General features: G+C 40.2%; 1 protein-coding gene across 1 annotated transcript in view; it reads left to right on the forward strand.

Moving 5' to 3' along the window:
* The window catches only part of LOC105918810 (GDNF family receptor alpha-2), a 476342-nt gene that overhangs the window by 248338 nt on the left and 201551 nt on the right, over positions 1-26453 (forward strand). The window lies entirely within an intron of this gene.

The raw sequence follows: 26453 nt of genomic DNA on the forward strand, positions 1-26453 counted from the left end.
CTGTTTAAATGTGTAAGTACGACTTTGGTTAGCAATGAAGCCGCTCCTAACAATGGATATTCAGAGCATTATGGTACACTGTGCCACTACCTGATCGGACTTCTGAGCTGTCGACAAGACTGCCTGACTGTAATGTTGAAACTAGAAGTGCATTCATGTACAGGCCCCCACATACTCAGGCGTACTTCACTCCGCGGAGGTCTGCACATACAGGTATGTGCACAGCTCAATTTTTACAACTACTTGGCAGCAAGGAGGGTTTACATCAAATTGCTTTACATGTGACCCCGAGCTTGATACACCGAGCTGATCCAGGCAGGTGCTTACAAGGACGCGCAGCATCACTGTCCCTCTCTGTTCTAACTGACAGGTGTGCGGTGGGAGCCTGCTGGAAAAGAAATGGCTCTAGATGCTAAGCTAGCTAATCACACATTTTACCATCCGTTCCGCCGCTTCGTCCCATTGACAGAAAGTGTGGAAATTGTATGAATTTGCCACATAAAGTGTAGACAGTGTGTGTGTGAGAGAGAGAGAGAGAGAGAGAGAGAGAGAGAGAGAGAGAGAGAGAGAGAGAGAGAGAGAGAGAGAGAGAGAGAGAGAGAGAGAGAGAGAGAGAGAGAGAGAGAGAGAGAGAGAGAGAGAGAGAGAGAGAGAGAGAGAGGACGCGCAGAGAGAGAGAGCTGTGTATGTGAAGGGGTGAACTGATATACCACAAGTAAGAATATTTAATGCCCCTTATAATCCGGTGTGCCTTATGGTCCGAAAGATACGGTACTGAAAAGGGGCCAAGACTGTGTGTTGACACAAGCTGGATAGACAGCTGCCTGTTCTGATGCTTATGTTAGAATCAGCATCACTATTTAACCCTCTCAGCCTCACATATCACCTCTAAGACCCCCCCCCCCCCCACAGCTATTTGTCTCTGCTTTAAATTCACGGTGTGGCTACCTTACAGCAGCAGCTTTAAAAAAGCAGGAGATATAAGAAGTAAAGATTTTGTGTTCCGGGCAGGAGTGTAGACCAATTAGCTTGCCCTGGGTTGTCCCGTTATCTTTCTCACACACAGCCTCAACAGGATGAGAAGACAAAGCTGTGCCCTGGGGTGTTTTTGTGACACACACACACACACACACACACACACACACACACACACACACACACACACACACACACACACACACACACACACACACACACACACACAATGTTTCATTAAAACACTCTGTGCTTCTGTGTCTATTATAGATATATATTTAAACACCACAGTGACATGATATTACAAGGTCAGAAGCAAAAGTGGGGAATGAGGTGCATATAACACAGAAATCAATTGGGAAAACTAGAGAAGAGTGGGAATGGAGGAAAAGAGTTCAGGCTGTGAAAGACAAGGGAGGGAGGTGGAGAACTAGGAATGGTTTAAACAGAATTCTAGATGGCATCTGTGTTTATCAAGCACCTGTCACATGCTCTCCTGTTGTGAAGTCTTTGCAAAGGTAATCATAACCATACAACGTGTTCATATTTCATCTCCTTGCAACCACAAACCATTGTGTATTTTATTGGGATGTCTGTGATAAACTCACACAAAGTAGCACTTAACTGTAAAATACGAAACAGCTTAACATGGACTTTCGCTCAGTTTGAGTTAAAGTCTGGTTGCCTCCAATTTAAACTTGTTTGCTGCTGCGATGACCCAGATAACAGAGTTTGAACAGGCATAACTGTAAAATATGGCACACTTTACTCTTATACCTTTAATAAAATTTAACCTTTAGAAAATTAGTAACTAAAGATCACATGTGTGTAATTTAATCTAAGTCTAACTGCAGCTGTTATTTTTCTGAACTGAGTGTTTTTTAGAGAATATTAGACAACAAAAAAGGAACACTGCAGACAAGTCAGGGAGAAAGTTGGGGAGAAGTTCAAAGCATTGTTCTGAAACAATATCCCAAGCTTTAAACATCTCCCAGAGCGCTGTTCTGAACTCTGTTTAACGCTGTCTCTCTCCTAGACATGACTATTGTCTAGGAGAGCAGAGCTGTTATTGCAATTAACTGTATGTGCTCTCTTCCATCTTTTGAAAACCGCCTCGGAGGTTCTCTGCTTAGCATTGTTTCTCTCCCAGATGAGACCACTAAAGTAGCTTGTATTGCCATTACTCTTGTCACTTTTGTTTCACACTGAAGGAACTCCTGGATCGGTGCTTCTGTGTTCTTTTTGTGTGTCTATCTTTTCAAGCCCCCAGTCGATCGTGGCAGATGGCTGTTGAGCCAGGTTCTGGTTACGCTGGAGGATTTTGTCATTTAAAAGAGAGTTTTCCTCTCCTGTGTTGCTAAATGCATGCTCAGCATGCGGAATTGGAATATACAGTGGGGGAAATAAGTATTTAAACTCTTGCTGATTTTGCAGGTTTGCCCACTTACAAAGAATGCAACAACCTATAATTTTAATCATATGTACATTCTAACAGTGAGAGACAAAATCGCAAAGAAAATTCCAGGAATTCACATCATATGAATTTATAAAAATTGATAACCATCTGATGGAAAAACAAGTGTATGACCCCCTACCAAACAGCAAGTATTCTGGCTCCTACAAGCCAGTTAGTCTGTCTTTAAGACATCCCAACCAATTATCTACATCAAATACACCTGCCTCACCTCGTTCCCTGTATAAAAGACACCTGTCTACACCCAAACAACCAGCATCCAACATCACCACCATGGGCAAGACCAAAGAGCTTTCTACGGACATCAGGGACAAGATTGTTGATCTGCACAAGGCTGGGATGGGCTACAAGAGAATCGGAAAGCAACTTGGAGAGAAAAGATCAACTGTCGGCGCAGTTATCAGGAAATGGAAGAAGCACCACACCGCCGCCAACCTCCCTCGGTCTGGGCCTCCACACAAGATCTCGCCTCGTGGGGTGTCCCTGATCATGCGAACGGTGAGGAATCATCCCAAAACCACAAGGTGGGAACTGATAAATCAACTGAAGGCAGCTGGGACCACAGTTACAAAAGAAACGGTTGGTAACACACTACGCCGTCATGGATTGAAATCCTGCAGCGCATGCAAGGTCCCCCTGCTCAAGAAGAAACATGTACAGGCCTGCATGAAGTTCGCCATTCACCACCTGGACGACTCAGAAGAGGCCAGGAAGAAGGTGATGTGGTCAGATGAGACCAAAATAGAACTTTTTGGCCTCAACTCAACTCGTCGTGTTTGGAGGGCAAAGAACACCGAGTACAACCCAAAGAACACCATCCCCACAGTCAAGCATGGTGGTGGCAACATCATGCTTTGGCTGTCTGCAGGGAGGAGTGGGTCAGAGCCTTCAGCCGCTCTGCTTCCCAGCTCTGGAACTCACTCCCACCTAACCTCTGCAGAATTGACTCTTTCCCCCTGTTCAAACCAGATTTTGAACCCACCTGTTCCAGCTTGTCTATCTGTAAATACACTGTTCTTGTCCCTCTTCATAACTGTTTGTTTATATTTTTCTGTTCTCTGTATTTGTATTTTTATTGTCTGTAAAGTGACCTTGTGTCTAGAAAGGCGCTGTTAAAGAAGTGTGGGCCCTCACAGCTAAGCGCAGCTAAGCGCTGAGAGGGCCTATTGTTTCTGTACTGTTTCTTATTATTATTCTGCCACCCCAAAGAGGGGCCTTTTTGGGGGCGTTATCATATTCAAAAACTCACCAAACTTGTCGGATGCATGAAGACTTTTTAAAAATGTTATATTTTAGGTCGTCACAAAAATCAAAAGAAAAATGCCTCAACAGCGCCACCTAGCAATTTTCAAAGGACACTTTGCTATTCACTTACTTAATTACAGAGACATGAAATTTGGTGCAGTTGTAGAACTCAACAAGAGGCTCAGAATTTACAATTAATGTCATAGTGCAATTATCACTGGAAGTTGGCCATTTTCGATTGAAGGTTGTAATTTGACCTCATTTTTGACGTTTACAGCATTGGTATTTGATCGAACTCCTCCTAGAAATTTTGAGTGAGCAGCTTGAAACTCGGTCAGTCTGATCATAAGGCATGGCTGAATAAAGTTTATCAAAACGGTGAGTTTTTGAGCATTTTGAAGGGGGATCAGCAGGGGTCAAAGTTCACCTACTCGCCATGAAACACAAAACTGTTATATTTCATACACAAAAACTCACAGAGGCACCAAACTTTCAGTAATTGATCATCATCAGGCCTCATCATGAGGCCTTCTACAATATCCAATGATATTGGATATTGGATGTCTGTAGGTGCTGTGCGATCCATAGAGACCGAGTCACTCAATTTAATCTCGTAAATAAAACATTCGGCCCGAATTAAATGTTTCCTTTGCTGACGTAAACAACGTAAAGTCAGGAGAGAGGAAGAGACATTTTCTGATTCTTGTGATTCTCGCTTGTTTTCTTCTCCCGGATCCGTTGCGATTCTCTCCTCTGTTTCCTCCAATTTCTCTCTCACTTTCTTCCTCTCCTCTTTAATGACTAATTTTCAACTTAGATGTCTCACCTGTTTCCTTGATGTCAACCTATTGAGCATATTTGCGAGCATTATTGAAGCAGAGACCACAAGCCATATGCGCATATACGGCACAATGCAGATTTTTCATCTTAAAATGAGGCGTAGAAGAAGATTTCTTCTAAATACATTTTCGTGTTAATAATGTATCGTTCCGTTATGACACCGAAGCACCAGACCGAGGTTTTGCTGCACACTTTATTTTAGGACGAACAGGACGGGACAGCTTTCACTCCACCGGTCCCCCAAATCACGACTCCTCTCCCCGGAAGCCACACATTTCTTCCAGTATGACCCCAAAGCAATCTGATTTAAAGAAACAGTAAGTGTGCACAGGGAGAGTCGTCTGCATTGTCTGTGGCTTTGCAGCAATCCCTCATACTGAGCAAGCATGAAGCGACAGCGGGGGGGAAAAAAAGTCCCCATTAACGGGAAGGAAACACCTCCAGCAGAACCGGGCTCAGTATGAACGTCATCTGCCTTGACAGACTGGGGGTTACAGAAGACAGAGCAGAGACACAACAAGACGTACAAAAAAGCACAGAAGCACACATTGATCTAGTAATCTGTTCTACATTAGATGGTAATACCGGGTGATCTGTCTTCCCTGGATGATGCCACAGCTAACAGAACGCCAGACCAGGTGTACCTACTATGAAGAAAAGAGAAAACAAAAAGTTAAAAGCTGTAATGACAACAGTCAAGCAAAACTGGAGAACATTAGACTGGAGAACAGTAGAACTCAGTAGAGTGAGAAATATAGGCCCTGATGTCCTCCAGTAGCCTAAGCCTATACCAGCGACCCGACCCCAGATAGGTGGAAGACGATGGATAGATAGATGGAAAAAGGAAAGTTTAAAAATTAGTCTTAAAAGTGGACAGGGTGTCTGCCTAACGGACCAAAAGTGAGATTTGTTTCAACAGGACAGGAGCCTGATAGGTAAATCATCGGCCTCCCATTCTTGTTTTAGAGACTTAAGGAACCACCAGCAGACCTGCAGTCTGAGAGCGCAGGTCAAGTGCTCTGTTAGGAATTACGAAAGTTGTTACACAACATACACATGTGGAATATTGCTAAAGTAACACTTTAGCAATATTCCATTTGCTAGAGTGTTACTTTTACATTATTACTTTTGGGTGTTGTTGTAATAGTATCATTGGCCTAATTCTGCTTTGCTGATAAAGGCACATTTTAACCCTGGTTTATGATTTGGCCATAAATGAGAAAAGCATTGATCAGAGGTAAAACATTGTAATATACATATTTAATTCATAGAAATTAAATATGGGACTTCCGGCCGGAATACTGTTAAAATGGCTACTCAGTAGAGAGACTCCCCAGACGACCGGAGAAATTACTGAATTATCCCCTTCAGCTGTGTAATTTTGCCTAGAGATAGCCACCTAGAGGGGCAAAGACGATAACGAAGCCCCAACGGCAACATCATTAGAAGAGGGAGGACGATAAATTTCACGAATGGGTACAGCTAACTTTTCGTCATTGTAAGCTAATAGGACGGAATGGCTAGCCTGGAAATTCTATATGAAGAACTGAGAGGGTTTCGCCAGGAAACCAAGGAACAACTCTCAATCATAAAAGAGGAAATACGAAAAGCAAACGCAAGGATAAGTGAAGTAGAGGAGCGGTTGGAGAAAACAGAGGAGCGAGCTCCGAACACGGAGGAAGTAGTAGCAGTGCTGCTAAAGCTACACATGAGCCTGGATGACAAGCTGGTAGACCTGGATAGCCGAACCAGGAGGGAGAATATCAGGATTCATGGCATCCCAGAGGGTGGTGAAAAGGACTGGCTTTTCACCACTGTGCAGGACTGGCTGCATTTGTAGAAACTTTATTTAAAGCGGGGCTCGGTCTGGAGGACAGCGGGCCAGACATGCAGATTGAGCAAGCGCATCGGTCGCTGGGACTGCAGCCACCGGAGGGAGCGCCACCACGGTCGATCGTTGTGAAATTTCAGAGTTTCAAAACTAAAGAGCGGTTGCTTCGAGAGGCTTGGCGGCGTAAAGGTTTTGTCTGGGGTGGAAAAAAAATAAATCTGGATCATGATTACCCACCCGCCATCCTCAGGAAGCGCAGAGAATACACCGAGGCTCGGAGTGTCCTGAAGGAGAACGGAGTTCCGTTTCAGACGCTCTTCCCTGCGAGGCTGTGTGTGAAATATAAAGAAGGGTCTAAAACCTATGACACCGTAGAGGAAACCACCGAGGACCTGGCTAAAAGAGGCTACAAAGTTAAAGTCATTAGATCACCAAACTCTCTGAAGGAGCAGATTGAGAGGCTGTCCTGGAGCAGAAAGGAGGGGGGGGGAAACAGAAAGGCTCCTTCCATTCTATAAGAGGAGAAAACTACAAGGAGAGGCTCCGGGCTTTTAGAAGAACATCCCCACCTGAGAACTGAAGGATCCATTTTTTTCCCACCTTGGATATTCCTCTTAGAGATAAGTGTACAGAGGGCTGATTTAAAGATGATGGGGCTTAAAAAAAAAAAAAAAGCAAAAAAAAAAAAAAAAAAAGGTTTGTTCGGGGTTCACTCTTATTGGGGCTGCTACCACCTGTAAGGGCCCTCCTTAACGTTATGGGAGGTTTTTCCCTTCTGGGCTGCTTCCAAGTGGCTCAACAGGGTCTAATCAACAGACCCCTGCTTTGGATGCTGAACAAGTTCTCTTTTTTATGATTATGATTATGAAGTAACATTTTGATGTGGATTAAACTTGTGGGGAGTATTAATTCAGTGCATTCTCTATTTTCACACTCAAAGCAGCCAATCTCATTTCATTTTGCTTCATAGCATCAGAACAACTCCTCAATATGTGATTAGCCTTTCATGGAAACACACAGCAACAGCGACGTTTATCTATACAGCTAAGGGCTTTGTTTGACTTTGTGTTTATATGTGAGTATGAGCATTTGTGCAAATGCACAAGTCTGCGTGTGTGTAGGTGTGGATCGTAAACTGCCATTACATGTTTGAATTTCCAGTACAACATGTTTTATTAGAGGCAACTATGTCAGTGGTGATAAAATGCTGTAGCAAGAACTACGTTTCATCTCATTGAGTAAATCCCTACATTCAGAGCACAGCAAACATGCTGTATGTGTGTCTGAGGGTGTGTGATTGGCCTAACAAGTGCCGTCAAGATGTGACAGAGACACATTAATTGTGTTGATGTTGTGTTATTTTAAACATTAGTTTAAATGAGGACAGAGTTGGGGTCTCAGTATCATTGTTTAAATAGAAGTGTTTCAATATTGTTGCAAGCAAAGAACACATTTTGTAAATGGAATTTCAAAGAAAAAAACACGTTCTGAAATAAAAAAAAATGCAATCCAGCAATTTAACTTTGAAAAACTTCTTAATAAAAAAATGTTTTCAGAGTAACATTGCTGTTTTCTCAAATTTTATTTTATCAAAAATATATATAAAAAAACATTTTTCATGTTTAATTTTTTTCAAATTTCATTTAAAAAATAGTTTTTACAGATTTTATATTTTCAATTTAAATTTTTTCAACTTTCTCTTTTTTCAGATTAAGTTTTACGAATTGCATTCTTTTTAAATTGCGTTTTACAGATTACATTCTCTTCAATTCTGGGGACGGGCTTTTTCTCCCTTTTTTGTCTGGTGTGAGGAGCAAAGACACATTTCTATTGGTCTGCATGGACGTCAGCAGCATTTTTATTGCCCCCCCCCCCCACCAACACCACTCTACTTGCTCTGCATGAACTGCACTCTATTGTACCGCTTTTGATTTTCAACAAACCTGGTAATGCAATGGCTTTAAGTCCCACTTTCGTTTTAAAAAGAAATCATTATAAATAAAAACATTAAAAAATTATATAAATTTTTATATATAAAACATTCTATATATATATATATATATAAACACACGGCGGAGCGGATCTGGCCATGGGCCTCAGGGACCTGAGGTGCGGGGCGCCTCAGGTCCCTGGTGGGTCAGGCCCCGCAAATTGAAAAAATCTAAAAAAAAAAAAAAAAAAAAAAACAACATTCTTAATTCTACACGGCTAGACAGGACTCATAGAAAAAAAAGAAGAAAGAAAATTTTTTTTTTTTTTTGGAAAAAATTAAATCTGAGAAACCATCAAAGGTACTCTGAAAACCTCTTTTTGATTAAGAACGTTTACTAAGTTTAATTTCTGGATTGCATTTTTTTAAATTTCCATTTACACAATGTTATTTTTTTTCCTTTCAAATATCTGTTTACAAAACGTGTTTGCTTGCAACAATAATGGAACAAAATTCACTCCATAGAGTGTAGTAATTAAGGAGATTCAAGATCTATTTTAAAAAAATATTCTGCAACTCTATTTTGTAGTGTGCATTAGCATGGGTATGCATTGGGCTGTAAGATATAGAAAAAAAGCATATTGATAAAATAGGAATCATATTGATCGATATTGACATTGACATGATATTGATTATCAACAAATTCAAAACCTATGTGCAGCCCTGGCCATTTTATGCTGTTGCTTAGCGACCTATTTTTAGATACAGAACACAGAAACACTGAATTCAAACTCAACCCTTTATTCAATCAACTTTTTACCAAAGCAATAATTTAAAAAATTAAGAAAAGAATTGCTGTCTGAACTCTTTGAAGGGGCCGAGTGTTCCTGGGTCTGCGTTTGTGATTGCTTGGGAGGATGTAATGACTGTAATATTAATCTACATGATAGGTTAGAATGCAAAAGGAAAAAAAAATGTTCTATTGAACTTTTTATTGACCCCTTTGTTCTATCATCGATATGTTTATCGATCGATAACATTTTTATTGAATTATCGTCCAGCCCTAGGTATGCAGGTGTGCAATTTTCTGTGTGTCATATGTCAGGAAAGAGTAAATTAGTACATTTTTCTCTTTTGATACTTAATGAATGCCTAACCATCTGTTCTGCCCTCCATACATAGCTTATAAGCACCCCAGATGGCCAAATAATTGCTTGCTTAAGCAACAAGAAAATAGTCCAGACTGCCTGTTGTGCAATCAAATGCTTTTAAGTTATTAATTTTTAATAACCAGCAGTCTGTCAGTTATTGTCCTGTGAGTATCAGCCCAATTTGCAACAGGCAATTGGCACAAATCCTCTGGCCGCAAGCTCGGATTGTCCAATGAAAATACTTGAATTGCACACGTTATGTTTACATTCTGCTGGATAGTGTGCGACTATCTAGGCAAGGCACATTTATTTGTATAGCACATTTTAGTACAAGAACAATGCAAAGTGCTTTACATGATTAAAACACTGGGAAATAAAAACAGAATAAAATCAAGTAAAAAAGAGTTTGAATAAAATGTAGGAAAATTTTAACAACATTAAACATAGAAAAATGTAAACTAAAAGCAAATATTCATCTAGTGTTGGTTGTCCTTGCTAGCTCATTGAAGGATTGATGTGAATCAATCTTTTCTGTTCAATAAATAAACATTATGAGAGAGCCTTTATTTATAATTTTATGTATACAAATTAAATTATATTTAGCTTATATAAAATGGATTTTCTAATGTGTTAATTTATGCTAATTTATCTATTTAATTTAACATTGATCAATGCCAGGTTGTATGCATCACAAAAGTTTTTTTTTGCTGGTAACAGGTGCTGAGTTTTTGTGCTCTACTTAACTTATCATGCCAGAGATGCCACTGCAAGGCTTATAACTGTTCCAACTAATAAAAGTGATATAAGCAGATAAGTAAAATTCAATAAAAAAATTTCAAGCAGTGCTCATGCAGCAAGTCAACATAAATGATGACGTCAACCACAATAATCCACCAATATCTTTGTTGAACACAGTTTTAATGAATTTATCTTTTTTAGTTTCTTACACTTTTTCACAAAGGCTTCTTTCCAGGAAATTGCTGCTTGTGCAGAGAGTCTCTGCACTGCAGTCTGCTTGTCTGCATATGTTTCAATATGCACTGTTTACATTAGTCACTTTTGGCAGCAGCCATCAGTTGCCTCCATCTGGCAGAAAAATCCTCTGATTCACTACCAAAGGATCTGGGTCACAGAAGTTTTCCAAAGTCCAATTTGCTCCATGCATGAGCAGCTGAACAGACAACGCCAATGTCTTAAAAAAGAAAAGGAATGAAAGAAATGGCTGTTTTTTAAAGTTACTGGATGCTCTCAATTAAATTAGCCAGAATGTTGCTCTGCTACATTTAGCCCGAGTGTTTAAATATGGAATAGTTTATTCCATATTTGAAAGTTCAACTCTGTGCCTATATGTCTTTCTGCCAACCTTGAGCATAAACTAATAGATTTCACTTCATCCGGTTGTAATAAGATGTAATTGTGCAGATAATGGTAATATCTAAATTTATCAAATTTAAGCTATTCAAGCTCAGAAATGTAAGACATAGTCAATACATCCAAGTCAGTTGGATGCTAGTGGAAATGGGTCTGCATCATTACATTTTCATTCATATAGGTAATAGAAACAGATTCATAGTTGAAGGTCTCAGTTCACAATGGAACTGATGCTGAATATTTAGGCTGTTTTTATGATTTAAAGCATGAATAGCAATGCCTTTACACTGTGCACGTTTGTCATGCTCCAAATTGTTATACACATTTCACGCTTTAAAGTGGAAAACTTTGTTTACATTTTATTTTCTGGTATGCAATGAATGCCTAGATTTATTGTAGAAAACAAGACAAAACTTCCAGTGGTCAACAGAGTCCACCACAATCCTCACTGCCAACAGTGGTACCTACATCCACAGCAGCGGTTTATACACTGCTGCTGTTTCTCCTGCTCATCTCTTTGCACCTGAACCAGCTCCTAGCTTCTAGCTGCTATTGCCTCAGAGCACCAGAGGATGCTCCTTGCTGCCTCAAAATATCAGAGCCCACTCTTCCATCAAGGGTTTTCCTTATGTCCTTGCCACTCTCCAGAGGTCTGTCGAGGGTTTTTCCAGTTTACATGCTACTCTCAAGAGCTGCTCCTAGGGTTCCAGCAGTTCCAGAGGACAGTCACTCTCTTCACTTGGGTCCTTTTTAAACGATATTATGACACTCTTCACACTATTTAGAAAGCATCAGACAGGCTGAATGAACCCTGAGTTTAAACTGTTGTGTTTGCACTATACTCAGATGTCATCAAATGGTCTAATCCAGGCGTTTTCTTTATATGCCTTTATACTACAATTGAACTTCATTAAAAATGGCAAATATAGTATGATTTACAAAATCTTTGTTTTGGCTGATATAGGACATTTGGATTAAACAAATAAAAAGTTACATTTCAGAATATATTTTCAGCTAAATAAGGAGAAAGAATGGCAGACCTGAATTAACCATAACAAACATGTGTAATATACAGTCATATACAATAAATTAGAATTTTATTGAAAAGTTAATTTATTTCAGTAAGTCGCGCACAAGGGAAAAACATTATATAGAATAACACAGATTGATAATATTTTACAGCCTTTATTTCTGTTAGGATTTTGTTCATCTCCAGCTAATTAAAAAACAGCATTTAAGATTAGAATATCACATCAGTTCAATAAAAAAGTGACATTTATCATGCAAAAATGAGAGTTGGAGATAGAGAAGTAGAGTAGAGTAGAGACACAAAAAGCACAGAAGTAAACATTGATCCAGGAATCCTTTCTATGTTATAGGGTAATGGCAGATGATCTGCCTCCCTGGATGATGCCACAGCTAACAGAACGCCAGATCAGACTATGAAGATAAAAAAACAGTGACTATAAAGTTTGAAACGTAAGTGAGCAGAACAGTTTAGTTTGAACTAAATTGTTTTTTCCCTTGGCATGAATGAGACTAAACACGCGACCTCAAGCTCGTGATCAATATCCTCCAGAGGAAACATGTCTCTAACGAGGGACTTTCTTCGTTTTCAACTACATAAATCGCTACATCTCGGGTTATTTTTTCCCTGTGAATGGTCAAAACTGACATGCATGCCTATCCTGTTGTGAACACACTGGCGGAGCTGCTGCTTAGCAACGGCTCTGCATCTCATTGTGCAATTGGTAGAGAAAGTCATCCTAGGTTGTCCCCAGCTCGCTGCTTAGTCCTACTAAAAAGAGCCTGGACTCGCTCAATCGCGCAATCAATTAGTCAGTTGTTCTAATTAAATTACATGTTTTAACTCATAATGCATTGTGTAAAAAGCTTTTTTCTATGCAGACAAAAATAAATAGAGATGTAGTTTATAAACCTACCTCTTAGAAATGCATATTAAAATGTATTGAATTTCACTGTATGTCCATAGATGTCCAGTATTTAAATGGTATCTGCTGTAACAGATTGTGATAATATAAATTATAATCATATATGTCTTGGCATTCTTGTGGAAGTGGATTTGTATTATTTTGGATGATCACAGGAATTTTAACTGTGCTTTTTAATGTTAGGGTATACAGTGCCTTCCAAAAGTATTTACTCCCCCTTGGCTTAATACCTGTTTTTGTTACATTCTAACTTGTAATTTAGATAGCCTAAAATATTTTTAATGTGATGGATCTGCACAAAATAGTTTAAATTGATGAATGAAATAAGAAAATGCATATGAAAAAACTATTAAAAAATGAAAAATGGCATGTGCATATGTTTCCAACCCTTTTACTATGAAGTCCCTTAAAGGTTCTACACCTGCCAAATATCTTCAAAAGTGACATTATTAGTGAAGTCCATCTGTGCGCAATCAAAGTGTCACATGAGCTGTCAGTATAAACACACCTTTTCTGAAAGGTGTGAGAGGCTGCAGCGCCACTAAGTAAGAGGAATCACAGCATGGAGACTAAGGAGCACTCAAAACATTATGTTTGCTGGTATTTTGTTCTATTTGATGTTTGCATCACTAAAAAACAACATACATCTTCAAAGTTCTAGGCGTGCTATGTCAGTGAAATGGTGTAAACTCTCAAATAATCCATTTTAATTTAATGTAGTGAGGCAACAAAACATGAAACATGCCAAAGGGGAGGTGAATACGTTTCCAAGGCACCAGTCATATGGGGATGTGAAAAATATAGGTCAGAATCTTGTCATTTGTCACTATCTGTTCTCAGTTGGGTCCCGTCTTTCCAGTTGATGCATTTGAAGTAAAATGTGACAAGCTGTCTTTTTCATTTATTTTAGACTTAAGTCAACAAGAATTTGTTTGCATCCAAAATGTAAATTTATAAAAGGAGTTCATTCCAGTCTTGCAGCTGACGGCCCCACTAGCTGCAAACATATCACGTAACATTTTTATGCAAGAATTCCTGTTTTAAATGATGGGCTGAGAATAACTAATGTTCCAAGCAATTTACTTCTCGCATTTTTCTAAGTTTTCATGAAGCAACAATTTCACACGTGGTTACCTTCTGTAATCAGTGTAAAGAAAACAGTTTTTTCTTCATCTAAACTCATCCTTACTTTGCCCAGAGAAGTAGGGGAAATATTTCTTATGCCAGTAGTATAAGGTAAACCACAGAAAACAATCTTGCGCTCAGATGACCTTCTTGCCATTTTACCCCTCAAGACTTAATGTTTTTCAGTCCAACAGTCTATTTCTAATGGGAAATGAGACAGGTATCTCTCAAAGACTAATACACCAATAGAAAAGAAGTATTCCAGTTACATTTTGATAAAAATGTCAAGTTGGAAATTATCTATACCCTCTTAGTGGAAAAATATTTATGGCATTCCAACAATTAAAGCCTTATTGTCATTCCTGACCAGCGTTTTGCATGTTTTCACTGATATTTTGACAATTTATTTTTGGGAAGAATTCTATAAAGTTGGCAGGCCTCATTGGCATTAGCCTAATCTTTATCCCTCTACAGATTCTCTTTCAGATTCAAGTCAGGGCTTAGGCTAGACCATTCCTGAATGGTAACATCAATTCTAGAATGAACAAACATCTTGGTAAAATTTAAAGATTATGGTGCCATTAAAAGAAACGTTAACTGGGACTTGCCATTGCGTCTTCCTCCACATAGTTTATAATATCAGTTCCTAATTGGAGCACGCTGCCTGTTAGAGAAATAAGGTTAAGGGCTAAGAATGAGCGCTAAATGGTAAAATGGGATTCCACTTAAATGTGTACATTTGCCTAATTTTCTTTATAAGTGGTATTTGAGGGTGTCCAAAAGAGTTTAAGTTGACAAGGACAAATTGCAGGGCTGGACAATTTTAACTTTTGTGTCACATAGAGTGGCTTGCAGAAGTATTCATACTCCTTGAACCTTTCCATATTTTTCACATTGCAATGACAAACATAAATATATTTTATTGCAATCTTATGTGAAAGCCCAACGCAAAATAGTTTACAATCATGAAGTAGAAAGATTATATATGATTTAAAAAATATTTTTACAAATAAAAAACTGAAAAGAACGGTGTGCAAAAGTATTCAGCCCCCCTTTTCTCTGAGTGCAACCAATTGCCTTCAGAAGTTGCCTGATGATTACTAATGACTGTATAGAGTACACCTGTGTGTCATCTAATCCCAGTACAAATGCAGCTGCTCTGTGACGACCTCAGAGGTTGATTAAGAGAGTATTGGGAAGCAAATGGCATCATGAAGTTCAAGGAATATGTCAGACATGTCAGGGATAAAGTTGTGGAGAAGTTTAAAGCAGCTTAGGCTATAAAAAGATGTCCCAACCTTTGAACATCCCATAGAGCACTGTTCACTCCATCACCTGGAAATGGAAAGAGTATGGCACAACTATAAACCTAACAAGACAAGGCCGTCCTCCTAAACTTACAGGCTGAAAAAGGAGAGCACTGATCAGAGATGCAGCCAAGAGGCTCATGGTGACCCTGGATGAACTGCAGAGATCCACTGCTCAGGTGGGGGAATCTGTCCACAGGACAACTGTTACCCCCCAGATTACCCATTCTCTGCTCCTGTACGTGTCCGCTTTGTTCCAGACGTCTCTGTGAGTCCGTGAAAAGCAATGCCTACTGCATTAGTGGTTAATGCGTTGTTACTCTGTCTTTCTCTATGAGTTCACACGATTAAAAAGGGGATATAAAAGAGCCAGAAACAAAACAAACTTTTCATTCATCCTTTTAACAGCGTCCCAAAAAGTCCTCTGTTGCTGATTGTACATCGACTTGGTGTATTTTTACTTCAAGTGAGTACATTGGCCAACAAAAACGTATGTTTTTGTATTTATATACAAAGCCTATATTTATTAAATGAAAAATCTGCTTCCTTGTTAATTGAAAAACAAGTAGTTTGTATCCAATATTTAAATATGATTGTAATTGTGGCGCTTGACTTGGCTGGAGTCTGGAAATTAGACTTGTTCCATATTTTGATGGTGAATGACAAAGAGCGTGTCTGCTGACGGTGACATTCGGAGGAGTCATGGAGAATGTGGAATGGCTGTCATTAACTAAAATAACAACGTAGTTGCTTCGTCGGACGGACGTGCAGGTACGTGAATGGAGCAGTCATGGAGGATGTGCAATTTATGGGTTAGTCACACACTGCACAAATGAGTGGCAAGAAGAAAGCCGTTGTTAAAAAAAAAAAACATAAGAAATCCCATTTGCATTTTGCCAAAAGCCATTCAGGGAAACACCGAACATCTAGAAGAAGGGTCAGACAAGACCCAAATTTAACCTTTTGGCCAAAATCCAAAACATTATGTGTGGCAGAGTACCAACACAGCACATCACTCTGAACAAACCATCCCACTGTCAAATATGGTGGTGGCAGCATCATGCTCTGAAGGTGCATGAGGTTCACCAGGACAGGCTCATAGTTGATGGGAAGATGGATGGAGACAAATACAGAAAAATCTTGCAAGAAAACCTGTTGGAGTCTCAAAATACTTGAGACTGGGTCAGAGGTTCACCTTCGAGCAGGACGACGACCCTGAACATAAAGCAGGGCTACAATGGAATGGTATAAAACAAAACATATTCCTGTGTTAGAATGACCCAGTCAAAATCTACACCTAAACCCAATTGAGAGTCTGAGGCAAGATCTGAAAACTGCTGTTCACAAATGCTCTCCGTCTAATCTGACTGAGCTTGAGCCGCTTTTTAAAGACGAATGTGCAAAACATTTCAGTCACTAGATGTGCAAAGCTGGTAGAGATATACCCTAAAGTACTAGAAAAACCACAATAAATTCAAACATCTGAATCAACTTCTGCAACAAGCAAAAAAACAAAAACAAAACAGTTATGTTATGTACAATCATTCCACACCAGACAAAAAAGATTCAAATAAACCACCAAAAGCCCAGAATTAAATTAGATTCATATCCATGAAGAGTATATTTGTATTCTGACCAGACCTGTATACATTTCAAAACAATATAGTAAAACTGCCCTCTGGGGAATGGCAAACTCATATTTAATTGGTTTCAATTATAAATGGGTGACCTTTTAAAGTATTGTTTGGCCCAATACATCCATCTTATTACATGGCAGATGAGACTCACATCATTATGTGCATCTGAAAATAATTATTTTCTTTTAAAATAAAATAAATCAATAACAGCAGTTACATCTTTTTCCTCTAAGTACCGGTGCATGCCAGCACGTTTACGACAGATGGATGGAGTGATGTTACAGCCAGTTAATAAACCTATTTTATTTCTTGGCTAATTCTGCAAATTTAGCTTTTGCAATATGTGCTTTGTGGGGGCTAATTTCCTTTCTCCCATGGAGGTTGTGACCTGGAATCCAACACCTCCAGTTGTGAGTAATGCAGCTTAAGCGAAAATTCAGACTGAAGAAACTCTATTGCCTACCTCCATCAATCAGGGACTCATCCGCCTCTGACACAAGCTAATCAGCTTTGAACTGCTCCTCCTCGAAGCCAATCAGCATCCTGGGTTCATCTTAAAAAGAACTCCACATCCTCGTCTCGGCCTTCTCCTCAGCGAGCAAGCGGTGGCTGCGCCGTGTCCGGTTTGGACTCTGTTGACCGGTTTCAAGAGATAATAACTTATCCTGAAATCCTCCTGCCACAGGAATACCGTCTAGCTGCACATCTTCCTTTCCGACCTCTGTTTTCGTCAGCTCCGATTCCTGGCGCAAAGAACTCGCAAGCGACGCAGACGCGTCCCAACTCTGCCTAAGTTCCGGTCAGCTTCGCTTCATAGCGCGCCGGGGTCTTTCTCAAACTGATCCCGCAGTTCCGTGGGACTGGCTCTTGGTTTGCGGATCCGCCGACTCATCCGGGACCTCCTCTGGTTTTCATCGGCTTTGCGGCGCCACCTTGCCGCTCGTCCCGGCCGCAACTTTTCAGCCGGATCTACTCTCTCATTCACTCGCTAATGCGTTCGGAGCCAGCTCAGGTAATATGTATTCACCCATGTTCCTCCTCTATTCAGGCGAACGTATTTCATTTCACTGTTTGTTTTCGTTTTCTTCTTCTTCTGGTGTTGCCGGTAGCCACCGGGCTTGTGGTGGCATTGCTGCCACCTACTGGTTGGAGTATGAAGTGCATTTTAAATTCAGCAATTGATACCAATCGTTATTAAACCGCTGCAACTCTGGTGCAATTTGGCATCCGCTTGGACTGGTCTGTACTGGGTCCAGACTTCTCATTCATGCTGACCAGGCCACTTCTGTCACTCTTGTCATTTCATGTTTTGCCAATCGATTCTTTAGGTGTTGTGAAATTATACATGTTAAAGTTATTTAAGGTTTGGTTAGTAGGTATTATCTGAATGTCAGCTGGGACCCTACGTACGGATTGCTGTGGGGATGGTTTGAGTATGGGGCGATCTTTAACAGCAACTTGCTCATGTATTTAGGGATTGTCTATTTCTTCTTTTAGGTTCAAGAATTCATTCAAGATGAATAACCGGAGAGCATCACTGAAGGTGCTGTTGTCTGGTTGATACTATTTTCAATTACGGATCCTCTGCAGTTGTGAGGCTAACTAAAGCTACTAAGCAACGAGATCATCAGTTAGCAGGATGCAGTGCAGAATCTGAATTAAATTATTAAATTCATCCAAACGACATGGAATAAGCTAAATAAGCTAATCGATTCATAACAGCATTTGGTATGCGTTTGGCATTCTACGTATTTATGAGCTAAGCAAACATTATCGATTATGTCTTAGGAAGTGTTACCCGTGTTTAATGGTCCTTCATTTTCTGGATGTTTTCTTCTTATAGATATTCTTTTCTCTATTCCCAGTTGTTTTCTCAAACTAAACCTGTCAGCCTGCATTGAGTTCTACGTATTGATCTTAACCTAGTTCCATGATGGCTTTTGCCTGCAGACAAGCTCTCGAATTCTCAATATCAGTTTCATATCAGTTATTTCTGAGCGTCGGCTGCTCTCCTCGCTCGGTCACCTCAATCTCGCAGGTGCATCATTTTAAGAGTCACGTTTTTATTTCCAGGCAGCTTGAGCTCACTAATTTCGTTTCCTTCCCTCCTTGAACAGGATACTCTGGTTAAGAGTTGCCGTTCTGAACTTTCCTTCTGGTCTGGCTTGCTTCTCGTCCGGATTTGAAATACACTTTCTATAATGTCTTTTTGTCTGTAGATGCGTTAAATTTTACGGATGTGCATCCGTAAGTTTTGGAGGATTCTAAAAACAGTTGGTTTGCAGATTCGTGAAATTGTCAAAGAAATCGTTAATCTTGTGGCCTTTCATCTAGAGTTATTTCAGCATTCAGGATGTGAGCTGCGCAACAGCAGAGGGTTGTGGAGCCCAATCGTTGGGCGATGGCTATCATCAGCATGCCTCACATATCTGCTCTTACTTTTCATTCATCTTAGCAGCCTAATGCTCATCTTAAAGGTAATCTAATTACGAATACTGGTGGTGGATTCAAATCTCATTCAAGTCTCATTAAGCCCGAGTCCTGTCCTGTTCATTCCCTCTTGGTCACTCATTCATTTATGTCCATCATCCCTAAGCATCCTCTGTTATTTATCCTGTCATCCAGGCGTCCCGCCATGCAGTTGTCCTGTTAGTCTGTTCATTCTTTCATGGTCATTCATTTATTCATGTTCCCTGCCATGTTCCCCACTACGTTCCCTGCATACTCCTTGCATGCTTCCTGCATGCTCCCAGTGTGCTCCCTGTGTGTTCCCTGCCATGCTCCCTGCCATGCGGCCTTCCCTGCCATACTCTTTGCCATGTTTCCTTCTATGCTCCTTGCCATGTTTCCTTCTATGCTCCTTGCCGTGTTTCCTTCTATGCTCGTTGCCGTGTTTCTTTCTATGCTCGTTGCCGTGTTTCCTTCAATGCTCCTTGCCATGTGTTTCCTTCTATGCTCCTTGCCATGTGTTTCCTTCTATGCTCCTTGCTGTGTTTCCTTCTATGCTCGTTGCCGTGTTTCCTTCTACGCTCCCTGCAACGCCCTCCTCCCTGCCATGCGGCCTGCCCTGCCATGTTTCCTGCCATGCGGCCTGCCCTGCCATGTGTTTCCTTCCATGCTCCTTGCCGTGTTTCCTTCTACGCTACTTGCCATGTTTCCTTCTATGCTCCTTGCCATGTTTCCTTCTATGCTCCTTGCCGTGTTTCCTTCTACGCTCCCTGCAACGCCCTCCTTCCTGCCATGCGGCCTGCCCTGCCATGTGTTTCCTGCCATGCGGCCTGCCCTGCCATGTGTTTCCTTCTATGCTCTTTGCCGTGTTTCCTTCTATGCTCCTTGCCATGTTTCCTTCTATGCTCCTTGCCATGTTTCCTTCTATGCTCCCTGCAATGCCCTCCTCCCTGCCATGCGGCCTGCCCTGCCATGTGTTTCCTGCCATGCGGCCTGCCCTGCCATGTCTTTCCTTCTATGCTCCTTGCCGTGTTTCCTTCTATGCTCCTTGCCATGTGTTTCCTTCTATGCTCCTTGCCGTGTTTCCTTCTATGCTCCTTGCCGTGTTTCCTTCTATGCTCCTTGTCGTGTTTCCTTCTACGCTCCTTGCCGTGTTTCCTTCTATGCACCTTGCCATGTGTTTCCTTCTATGCTCCTTGCCGTGTTTCCTTGTGGCCTTATGTGGTCACACCCCCACAGTCCTCTGCAGCCAACCAGGAGCTCCTTGCCGTGTTTCCTTCTACGCTCCTTGCCGTGTTTCCTTCTATGCACCTTGCCATGTGTTTCCTTCTATGCTCCTTGCCGTGTTTCCTTCTATGCTCCTTGCCATGTGTTTCCTTCTATGCTCCTTGCCGTGTTTCCTTCTATGCTCCTTGCCGTGTTTCCTTCTATGCTCCTTGTCGTGTTTCCTTCTACGCTCCTTGCCGTGTTTCCTTCTATGCTCCTTGCCGTGTTTCCTTCTACGCTCCCTGCAACGCCCTCCTTCCTGCCATGCGGCCTGCCCTGCCATGTGTTTCCTGCCATGCGGCCTGCGTTCTCTGTCATACCACCTGCGTTCTCTGCCATGCTCCCTGTGGTTCCCTGCGTTCTCTATGACATGCTCCCTGTGGTTCGCTGCCATGTCCCCTGCATGCTGCCCGCCTTGCTCCCTGCCATGATCATTCATTCATCACGTGCATCAGCCCGAAACTAACCATTCACCTCACCTTCCACCTCTCCATCAACCTCACCTCATCTTTCCATTCATCTTGTTTAAATTTTGGTAAGCCTTTGCGGCAATGGCCCTCTTTGCTAAGCTTTCACATCTTTTCTCCTTCATTACTCATCCTTCTCCTTCTCTCTGCCTTCTGAACTTGCTGACGCTCTGGCCTGGACCTTGGCATTTTTTGGGGGATAATTTCCCTATTCTCATACATCTGCTTAGCTACGTTAAAGTAAATCACTGTTTATGTTCCTGCCGAGGTCCGAGCGCCAAAGTTCAAACTATTGTATCAATAAATTTGTCTAATCGCTTTTCTCTTTGTGAGTCTTTAGTTTGAATGATGTTAAAGGCGGAAATACAACCGAAGAACTCTTGCTTACTTCCATTCAATCAGAGGCTTGTTCGCCTCCAATGGAGCAATCACTAAAAGCCACACCTCCTCGAAGCCCAATCATCATCCAGCGTTCACCTTAAACAGCAACTCCAAATCATCTCTCGGCCTGCTTTTTGGCAAGCGCAAGAACCATTGCACTAATGTCGTATTTCGCTTCAGACATTCCCCTTTGCAAGCCTTTCAGTTCCAAGTATCATCCTGAGACTGACCATCTCTATTCATGCACCTTACCATACACCTCACCTCATCTCCCCATTCATCTCACTCAACTTTGGTAGGCCTTCGCGGCAACCGGCCCTGTTTGACGCACCGGCCTCGACCTCGGCAATTTTTGGGGGGAAATATCCCTATTCTCATACGCCTGCTTATGCATATTGAAGTATAATTCAGCGTGAATTTTTCCTGCCGAGGTCTGAGCGCCAAACTCTTAAAATATTGTATCAATAAAATTCTTCTAATTGCCTTTTCTTTCTGTGTGAGTTTTTCAGATTGAAATGCAGCTTAAGCGAAAATTCAAACTGAAGAAACTCTATTGCCTACCTCCATCAATCAGGGACTCATCCGCCTCCGACACAAGCTAATCAGCTTTGAATTGCTCCTCCTCGAAGCCAATCAGCATCCTGGGTTCATCTTAAAAAGAACTCCACATCCTCGTCTCGGCCTTCTCCTCAGCGAACAAGCGGTGGCTGCGCCGTGTCCGGTTTGGACTCTGTTGACCGGTTTCAACCCACCTCCGTCCCCTTCTCCACCATCGTACCAAGCTCCGCCTGGCTTTCCTACGGTCCTCCTTCAACTTCGTCCCTATCAGAGTGTAATTCCTCCTGGACTCTTATGGAATTCCCAGTCACTCATTAAAACGGTCCGGCAGAAGACCGCCATGCTGAGCCTGGTTCTGCCAGAGGTTTCTTCCCAAAGGGGAGTTTTTCCTCTCCACAGTCGCTTCATGCTTGCTCATCATGGACAGTTCATGCAAACCTGTGTTTATCAAGTTGGACATCTAGCTCAAACAATTCAGCATATGGACTGAACAAACTTTATGTATCTCCACTCCACCACCAGATTCAGACCTGGGGGGAAATATCCCTATTCTCATACGCCTGCTTATGCATATTGAAGTATAATTCAGCGTGAATTTTTCCTGCCGAGGTCTGAGCGCCAAACTCTTAAAATATTGTATCAATAAAATTCTTCTAATTGCCTTTTCTTTCTGTGTGAGTTTTTCAGATTGAAATCTTCAAACCATAACCCTAAGGCATAGTTTATTATTTGAGACTCTGAAGAGTTTCTGTAGAGCGTCACACAACTACTCTACAGAGTAGAGTAGTTGTGTGACGTTAATCTCATCAGCAACTGACAATCTATTTGAAAATCTTTGTTTTGACTGGACACAGTACTTCTATCAGATTAAGCTGATAGCTACACTGAGAGGGGCTAAGACCAGATATCATGCTAGTTTAGAAACCTTTCAAGTGCCATCACTTTTGAATTATGAGATACTGTATATCATTTACATCAATCTCTGGAATTCCTTAATATTTAACCATGTGACGCAAATTGCTGTAGAAGGTATTTGTCCACATGCACATTACTTTTTTGTTGTTGCCTTTTTCCACACTTAAATGTTTCAAATTATTAAATAAAGCCTGAAATAGAGTTCCTTTTCTCAAGACCCATCTAGGTCTGGTTACTACTAAACCTGTGAAATGGAAAAATAAATGCTGTCTGACAATATGAATGCCTCAGCAAGTCTGTTTTCTCACACTGGAGAGCAAAAAAGGCATACATGCTTTCAGGCATGATTTGAAATATTAAGTATTGGAAATTATGGACAGACAAAACGTTGTGTGTTTGTGTCAGTCTAGAGCGTTGAGTAATGCGTTGTATAAAACGGTTCCCATTTAAACTGGGTTGCCTGGACGCCCGGGGGTCCACAAGCCATAGATTAGGGTCCACAGGGGGATCTGAGGACGCACTGCGTGTACATCTCCCTGGGTTGAGCTAACCACTACAATGGACAAAATAAGTCTGTCCACTTCATCAAGTAATACAAAAGCTAAACTAACTGAAGAAATAAAGTATGACAACATTTATGTAGAGTTTATGGAATATTATGATGGAAGACCAAAATGTGTTGTGTCTTTAAGTGCTTGCAAATGAAGCCAGACAAGCTAAATTGTCCACTCATCAAACAGCACCCAATATTAATAGATAGAACACGTTATTTTTTTTTCCCAGCAGAAGTACGAGGACTACATTTCAAATAGAATTCCTTTATAGTCTTGAAGATAGAAATACGAAAGTTCAACAGTAGAAATTCACAACTTTCCCAGTTTACCTTTTCTAATGAAGGATTAACAAAACAATAACTACAGGATGTAAAGGACTTGCAAGAGTCACAATTTCAACGTAAGACTCAATAATAATAATAATAATAATAATAATAATAATAATAATAATAATAATAATAATAATAAACTATTTTACTTATAAGACACTTTACATTTACAGAAAATCTGTTATAGTCAATAAAGAAATAGGGACATTAAAATGCAAATAAAATACATAAGTAAAAGTAGTGAATGCAACAAAAATACTGACAAAAATTAAAACAAGACAAGATAAGATAGGCTTTATTGATCTCACAATGGAGAAATTCTCTTGCCACATCTATTCATACAAGGAGGTGCAGAGTAGGAAAGGTGCATTCTGTTATATACAGTGAATCTTCATATATACAATGGATCAAAAAGGATACAAAAAATACAAAAAGAAATAGGAATGGGCATATGATGTCTTATTTACATACATAGTGAACATTTACATTTACTTATTTACAGACATATTGAACAAACTAGCTTGGCCTTATGTGATAAAACAAATTGCTACCTAGACCTAAGACAAAGTAAATAAAGTGAGATCATTAAAACTGGGTAAATAGAAAGGTTTTCAAGCCTGTTTTTAGTAATATATAATACATTTAGCACTGAATGACTACATATGGCATCTCAAGGCACTTTACAAAAAAATTTAAATTCACCTTTTTTATCAGGCTTAATGAATAGTATGTTTATTACATGCTAAACATTTTTTAGTTCTGAAAGGTACTTTTAATCTGCAAACTAGCCTTATCCGAACACATATGATAATTTATTGAATATGACCGTATATGCCATGCTGCTGTTGAAGTCAAAGGATGTAACTTTGAACAAAGCAAAGTATCCAGTGTTGTGATATTCAACACAGTGTATTCAACATTTATTTATTAATCAAGATAAATTCTGCAAAAAAATTAAGATAATAAATCTCCACAATCTAGCTTGGCCTTATGTGATAAAACAAATAGCTACCTAGACCTAATAACTGGTTGTTCCACCTTTGGCAGTAACAACCGCCATCAATCGTTTTTGATAAGTGGCAATAAGTCTTTACATCACTGTGCAGTACTTCCGGCCCCCTTACCTTGACAGAAATGTCAAGTGAGGCACATTGGAGGATTTTCAAGGATTACCGGCCTGTTTAGATCATTGTCCTGCTTCATAACCCAAGTGTGCTTGAGTTAAAAGTCATGAACTGCTGGCCAAACATTCTCCTTCAGGATTAATTCCTAGAGAGCAGTATTCATGGTCTTAAATGGTGTGATAGTTTACAGCAGCAATTCATTATGACGTGCTCACGTAACGCCAATCTGCGTGCATGTTCCTTGCTAGTTTCCTCTTGCTGGCTGCACACTTCTAGTGTTTAAATATTCGGTTAGTTTCGGTGTTAGCTGTTCATTGTTGCTCCGCTGCTCTCACCATATACTTTAAAAATGGCAGAGTCGCGAGAAGCAAATTGTTTTGCAAGTTTATGAGAAGGAGAGGAAGTCCTGTAGTTTCAAGAAAGGAATAAATCTAGATTGTATTTGGGGGATTTTTTCACGTGATAACCCTGAGGAGTGGAAGAGAAGGTAATATGGTCTTTTGCACACGCAGTTATTAAAAAAGGGACCTTGGCATTTCTTACCTACATTTCCCGAAAAACCTTCTACTCTACCATTAAGGGATTTTTCAATTCTACAGGTAGGGGGGAAATTGGGCCTGGGTGTGGCCTGTGAAATCCACACCAAAAAAAATCTGGTTAATCAAAGTTAATTTATGATTTAACAAAGGGGGAAATAATATTTTCACATGAGGGCAGGTTTTTCTGGATACTTTTTTTCCCCCCTGATAAGTGAAATAATTTTAAAACTTCTTTTTGTATTTACTTAGGCTATGTTTGTCTGATAAACCCCCCACCCCAAAAAACAAAAAACAAAGCAAAAGCAAAAACAAGAATTTTTTTGAGGGTGCCGGAAGCAAGAAAGTGTCAAATGCAGTTCATTAGAATGAATATTTATTCTGATAAGTGACCCTATATAATCATTATTTTGTTGTACAATATACCAGTGAACGGATTTGTGTTGGACAAATATGATCTTGCTTCCAACCTTTTGGGCCAGTTTACTTATGTTGTCATGCAAAATAAATAGGAGACTTCTATCATTTCAATATTTTTCATGAGCTTGCACAGGATAATGGTCAACCAAACAGTCCTGTTTTAACAAGATGAGACTTACAGCAAATGTAAATTTGGAAAACGGGGATTTATCATTTGAACTCTATAAAGAATACACTGGTTTATCATTGCCCGTAAAGGTCAGGTTTTCTCTATCTGTCTATAAATCTAGTACTTTTAGTCAACACAGTACATAAATATAACAAAACAAGCAACATAACAATACTAAATCGATGTAAACATGTTCATACAAAAAAATATTAAAACATGTCAACATTTGTTTTTGTTTCCGCTCATCTCCTGTAACTGGTCATTTAATAGTTTGAATAAAAGAGGAATGAACACATATTTAGTGTTTACATTATGTAACCTTTTACTTTCTCTGAGACTTCAAAAAAACATACTTATGTTTCCTGTGTATCCAAATATTCTTAGACTGTTTATTAATTTGCCTTTTTTACCGGATTATGAATCTGGGCCTTTGCCTGAATACCAGTTC

This window comes from Fundulus heteroclitus, chromosome 8, assembly GCF_011125445.2.
Source record: "Fundulus heteroclitus isolate FHET01 chromosome 8, MU-UCD_Fhet_4.1, whole genome shotgun sequence".
Taxonomy (NCBI): domain Eukaryota; kingdom Metazoa; phylum Chordata; class Actinopteri; order Cyprinodontiformes; family Fundulidae; genus Fundulus; species Fundulus heteroclitus.